General features: G+C 40.9%; 1 long non-coding RNA gene across 7 annotated transcripts; it reads left to right on the forward strand.

The window, feature by feature from the left end:
* Window positions 1-1,282: 1,282 nt before the first annotated feature.
* LOC133735734 (uncharacterized) lies at window positions 1,283-5,982 on the forward strand. 7 transcript variants are annotated; one of them, XR_009859246.1, is made up of 8 exons: window positions 1,283-2,026; window positions 2,109-2,411; window positions 2,509-2,568; window positions 2,882-3,093; window positions 3,870-3,979; window positions 4,766-4,871; window positions 5,117-5,194; window positions 5,567-5,982. It is a non-coding gene; the product is annotated as an uncharacterized LOC133735734 (long non-coding RNA). The 7 variants fall into 7 exon arrangements; XR_009859248.1 differs by having other exon boundaries at window positions 5,577-5,982; XR_009859245.1 differs by having other exon boundaries at window positions 4,766-4,856.
* Window positions 5,983-6,367: the final 385 nt, after the last annotated feature.

A 6,367-nucleotide genomic window follows, 5' to 3' on the forward strand; every position in this document is an offset into this window, starting at 1 on the left:
GTTATAACGCAGTCCCACTACAAAACAAGAAACAAGGCGTCAGTACAACAGCTGAAATACATATACGGTAAACCGCCAACTATGTTCAGCAGAGATCGACGGACAACCTCGGATTGGCTGAAACTCCGACTTAATCCTAAACGTCGGTTCCCCCTCGTTCGACCCCGACTGGTACTCCCACCCTGTCATGTCCACGCAAAACGTCCCCCGCCAGTAGGACATCGAATCCCTCAAATTCTCTATCAGCTTGGGCGCTCCCTGCCGGCGACTCAAATTTACTTGCCCTCTGCAACCTTGGTGATTCACGTACACCAGTTCGTAGAAGTGCAGTACCTCCGCCACAGTTGGCCCCTCGCACCCGGATAGCCGCCACAAAGAGTTCATCGCCAGCATCAACCGCCACATGTTGGGACAGATCTGCCCAAAAGCGACGCCGAACTCGCACACCAGGATCTGGAGGTTGGGTACAAGCGGCAACGTCACTCCTTGGCGGAATATTGCCTCGTGAACGGCGGCGAACCCCGCTGGAAGAATTGAGGCCTTCTCGTCCGCCGTCGGTTGACGAAGTCTCACCACTCCCGGCAACCGATATATCCGTTTCATCCGGTTGACCGCGGCGGCAGTCATCCGCCCTCCCGCCTCGTCGACGGGGGTCCCATCCTGGAGAACCCACGCCGACTCTGTTTCCTCCCCCGTCACGTTTCCCCCGTCAGCGGAACCACTGGCGGCACTGTTACTTGCTAGCCGCTCCTCACTCCTATCCCGCGCAGCAGCTTCCTCACCCGCCCTAGAACTCTCCGGACGCGACGTACGGCCCATGACAACTTCCCAGGGTATGGTTTGCAGCGGCTCGATGTCTAGCGGCTCTGGCAGTGAGGTTCCTGCACGGGCAGACGGACGCAACGAGTCAATAAAAACCCTATCCGCCGCACTGATTGACACGTCAGACCCGGAGTCCTCACTGCTCGAGATCTCTACGACGTTGGCCATCCCAAACCCTAAAACCCAAATCAGTTAGCCCACAGAAGGATCTAACCTATCCCTACATCAGGTATAGCAAAGCACCACGAACAACTACCCAGAAAATACCAAAATATGAACAAACCCCCCCTCAACCCAGATTCAACCATCTAGCAAAACCCTAACTGACAACTCTCTGTCAAACACCGTAACCTACCCCAAATCTCATCTTACACCCCCCGACGAACATCAACAAACCCAGTTCACACACCAATCCCAGAAACAAGCACCAAACCCCACTACAAAAAAGAATTCAATTAGCTTCACTTTTTTGCGTCGGCGTGTAATAGCCGTCGCGAAAGGTGGATATTTTGCTTCGGCAAATTCACCCCGTCGCAAAGACACTAATCCCGTACGACGGCAAAACAACCCCGTCGCAAAAACACCAATCCCGTACGACGGCAAAACATCCCCGTCGCCATAAAACAAAGTGTTTGCTACTGCATAACTACGCCGTCGCATATTGTGATATGAATTGCTACCACCAATGTGCCGTCGGGTGTACTTTGTTGATCTAAACTCCATGTTAGAGGGCAAAAGAGAATTAAACTCTGAAAATTTTCTCTTTGGGTCAGCCTCTCTTCCGCTCTCAACGTACTTCTCTTCCGCATCAGATCTATTCAGAGTAACAAAGTCACAAATACATGCATCTTGTCTCTGGGTAAGATCGGTTATAGCCGTTTCCTTAACTCGCTTTCTTCGAGCAGCTCTCTCAGCATCATCAAAGCACCATGGGTCTCTCATCAAAACACCATCTTCCCACCATCTTTCACCATCTTCTAACCATCTTTTAAAAGTCTGGATTAGGGTTCTTGTAAATTGGGGGTTTTTCGTTCTGTTGAAATTAGGGTATTCAATTTGGGGGTTTGATGGGTAAATTGGAGGAGGCACCCAAGAACATTGAGTATGAAATCGGAGGGATCCAGAACGATAGCTCCATTATGGCCTTAACAGCGTCAAGAGCAACCTTGTTGGCTCTCACCCAATCGAATCTGCTCACCAATCGGTACTTGTTTCCTCTTCTCTTTCTCTATGTGTTGCGGTTTGTTTAAATCGAAGGCATGCTGTTAATCGGTTAATTTTTCCAGGGTTTTGAGCTTGTTCCTGGGTTTCAGACGAAGATGCAAGATGCAGGCCAACACTTACGGACCTACGTTTCCGATGAGGATGGATTGCCAACACTTACGATGGCTTCTGCTTGTGGCCCACTGAGTACACCAACTATTGGATGAGCTCCAGCCGGTGGAGGAACGGCGGTGGTGACGTGGTGGGTAAGCTCGCTGAGGCTGCTAGGGACGGAAGTATTGGATTGAGGCTTTACCTTTTGTCATGGGATTGACATTGGAGTATAATGAATTCTATATGGCCCAAATGACAGAGTTCCTCACAAGGTATTCTTTGGTTCAATTTTGTAGCTTTTATGAATTGGGTTTTAGTCATAAGTTCCTAATCATATTCTTTTTTTTTTTTCTTTGTTTGCGTGTGTAGATTTTTGTTTGGTTTTATTGAACCTGATTAGTTTTCTCGAGTTCTTATTATCTTGAATCGGTGAGTATTTTCTGCTATCGGTTTGAAGTCTCTCCAATTTAATTCCTTTGGTGGTTGAGTCTATTTTATTATAAGCAACTTATAGCTCCTTATATCACCACTTGATTAATGTTTAAAATCTTTTCTCTTGAGAATCAATCTTTTGGATTGTAAAAGTGTGTAGTGCTTTATTTAGTTATCTGCACCGCACCTTGGTATTCCATTAAATGGGCTTTGTTTTTGAATTCCTTGTTCTGTGTTAGTTGGGCATAGTACGTATATATAGTTGGGAGGTTTAATAATGAATATGTTTTCTGAATGGTTCATTATCCAGGCAAATTACTAGTTGGCAAAAGATTGTGTTATATATAGTATGAGCACACCAGAAGAAGAACCACAGTGCCGCATGTGTCGGTGGTATTTTACGAGGCAGGAGATAGAATATTGTTCTCCATCTCGGAGGGATGGGATTAGCAGGAAGAAAGAGACAGAATTGCGCGATTTATGTTGCTCGTATCTTAAAGAGCTTGGCATGAGGCTTGAATTGTAAGTTGAGATCATACTTGTATTGATAGCGTCTCAGATTAGTTATGGAAACTTTATCGTTTCTCTGACTGTATGTTGGATTTGTGTAAGTTGGATTTATCAATTGTGAAATATATATGGCTGAGAGTTTCACCAATTGATAAAGATGTAAGTAGTAGCATATCCCCTTTGATTCTCTTTTGTAGTTATGTATTTGTTTCCTGTTATAAATCCTCTCTCTCTCTCTCTCTCACAGATTCATTTGTTAATTCTATCGAAACATTTCATTACTTGTTTTCATGTTTTGTGTCTTTTTTCTTTCCACACAACTTTTTTATTTAAATATGGTGTTACTAAGTTAATTGTTTTACTACTTAAGATAGAATTGAGTTGGGTGCTCTCAGTTTGTTTTACTACTTAAGTAGCTAGTTCTCCTTGGTATGTACCAATGCATTCATCGAGCCCCTTATGGGTCTTCCTCTGTTTGTTATTTCAATTTTAACAAGAAGTCCATGCAAGCAGAAAGAACTGCCTTAGTGTATTTGTGGCTGCCTTAATATTATTCTATTACATGTTAATTTTTATATGGGATTCACCATTGAGAGCTTTAACCTCAAAAGGTCGAATATCAATGTGGGAGAATTGGTTGGTCAAATATCAGCTGTTTTAGGAATATGTTGGTTTCTAGTTGATATATGGTATTAAAATTTCCTTTTTGCCTTTTGGAATTATAATACTGTGTTGCTTATAGTATATGACTAATTACTTTCTGTATTTTTTTGGGCATCATTGAATAGGTTCCCAAGGGGCATGTTGGATTCAGGGAGACAACACTTGGTCCTCCTTTGATTCACTGTCATATGGACATGTGCCTTACAGTCTTACTCAAGGCAGAGTGTTTTTCAGGGTAATGCTATTTCTCCTTTCTAAAATGTATAAAAGTTCATGAATTATTAGATATTCAGTATTTTTTTTTTTTGGTTTGAATTCTATCCCTGCATGAATATTTATGTACCTCATTCACTGCAATGTTTGGAGCTCTGTGTGGTTAAATTTATTAACCAACTTCTACTATGATATTTCCTGATGATTTTTCTTTGAGCTTAATATTTATGTACCTCATTCACCATGAACCGGTATTGGGTATGCTTATTGCACTATTACTAAGGCTTCCTGACTTATGGAATTACTGGTTGTCTTTTATCAATGTGGAAAAATAGACGTTGGGAGCCTCTGATGTGAAGTATCTCTATGATTTTGTGAAGTAGCATTATGTTCAATATTAGATTGCATTAGACCAAAGGCTCCATGACCATTAAACTATTGATTGCCTGGTCTGAAATTGCCGAAATAGATGTAGGGATTCACTTTCCAGATTAGAGTTCTAGTGTTTTTGCTTCCATAATTCTAAAACATGTTTCTGTAATCATTAATTTCACAAGAAAAAGATATTGATTTGTTTTGGATTTTCAACTTGGAGAGGCCTGAAATTAGAGTTGAGTTTTCAACTTACCAAATCGTAGATGTAGCTGCCATTTGCAATTCTGGAACACAGAAAGTTGTTAAGAACTGGTAACCTCTATGTTAGATTTCAATAGTTAAGTTTTTTTTCATATGGAAATTGTGCTTTCTCCTATGTTATTAAAAATGAAAAATGGAATTACAATGGTTCTCTTGCTCTTTACATGTTCAGTTAGCTGCTTTGGTAGAATGATACTGAGGAAGGTGTCAATTTTCAACAACCTCTGCAAAGTTTTGGTTATTTTTCTTGATTAAAGAGGAAGGTACTAATTTGAGAGGTGATTCTTGTTTTCTGTAGAGATTCACTAGGGTTTTAAATTCAGATTTTGCTATAGATGAAGTGCATAGATTGTAATGGATTTTGATTTAACTGTCGAACAATATCAGGATAAGATAGATTGTAATTTTCTACGTCTATTGTCCTTTTGGTGTATTTGAGGTGTTTCTCTGATTCTTTACATTGTATCCTAATTCAATTTTTCTTTTAATTATCTTGTTGGTTAACTAAATAAATTTTGATCAGGTGATGGGAAATAATGATGTACCTATTGAGGAAGAGAAGTAGGTCTTAGTCAACCTTGTTGTAGTCAAGGAAAATGAGGTATTTTAAATTCATGTAGTGATTGGCATATTTGTCAGTTTTGTTACAGTACGTATAACATGCTTTCCTAAAGTTAGTGAATCACTGTCAGAGTCTAACATGCTTTCCTATGGCAGTAACAATTTGCATGATTCATTTACAACTTTGATCAGTTCTACCAACTTGTTGATACTTTACTCTTGGAAACTTAACAATTGAAACACAAACAAACAATACATGTAACTGTAGTTGCTTTGAACCAGCAATTTTACTAGCAGCAGCCAATACTGCATCTGATTTTTTTCCTTGGTTAGTCTATCTAATGTTTCCTTTCTCAGAAGATAGACAAATGAATTGCATAGGGATTATATACTGCATCTGATTTGTACTCAGTTTATTACAGTGGGAGTCCAGTTTTGCGACAAGGAAGAACATATATCAAGGTCTGCATTGGCTATTTTCCATGTCTAGGAGAAAGAGATTGAGAGGAAGAAGTTGGAGGTGAGAGACAAGGTTCAGGCTCAGCTGGGACGAGTTGAAGAAGCAACTAGGTGCTTAGCTGACATGCACGAAGCAAGTAAACTGTGATTGCCACTAAATCATGATATTGTCCAGGTTTAAAGCATCCATTATGTTTCACAGCATCTTCAAGTTCTTGGGAGGTCCCGGCAAGGCTTATCTTGAAGTATAGGAAAAAAAAACTACCTTGTATTATCTTGTAAACTCATGTATAAGAGCTTCATTTCCTTTGTGACATTCATGAGAAAAATTAACATGCAACATTCCCTTTTCAATATGCTTAATTCCATTTTGTACAGCTATTATCCACCAAAAAAAAAAAAAAAAAAAAAAATCCAGCATGCATATTTTGCATGCCAGATTTTTTTTTTATTCATAAATAAACTTTTGCGATGGCAAAATTGCCGTCGCAAAGCTTTGGTAGTGGTCGATGGCGTCGCCATGGATATTTGCTACGGCATTTTTCAGTAGCAAAATTCTTGCGATGGCAAGGTTTGCCGTCGCTATTAAGCTTGCGACGGCGCAATTGCCGTCGCAAATACCAATGGCGACGCCCTCAACGACATTGGCGCAATTGCCGTCGCCTAGCCGTCGCCATTGGTCTTTTGCGACGGCAATTTCACTTTCCGCGACGGCACAACGCCGTGGCAATTTGAATTCTTTTTTGTAGTGCCC

The sequence above is a fragment of the Rosa rugosa genome, chromosome 3 (assembly GCF_958449725.1).
Source record: "Rosa rugosa chromosome 3, drRosRugo1.1, whole genome shotgun sequence".
Taxonomy (NCBI): domain Eukaryota; kingdom Viridiplantae; phylum Streptophyta; class Magnoliopsida; order Rosales; family Rosaceae; genus Rosa; species Rosa rugosa.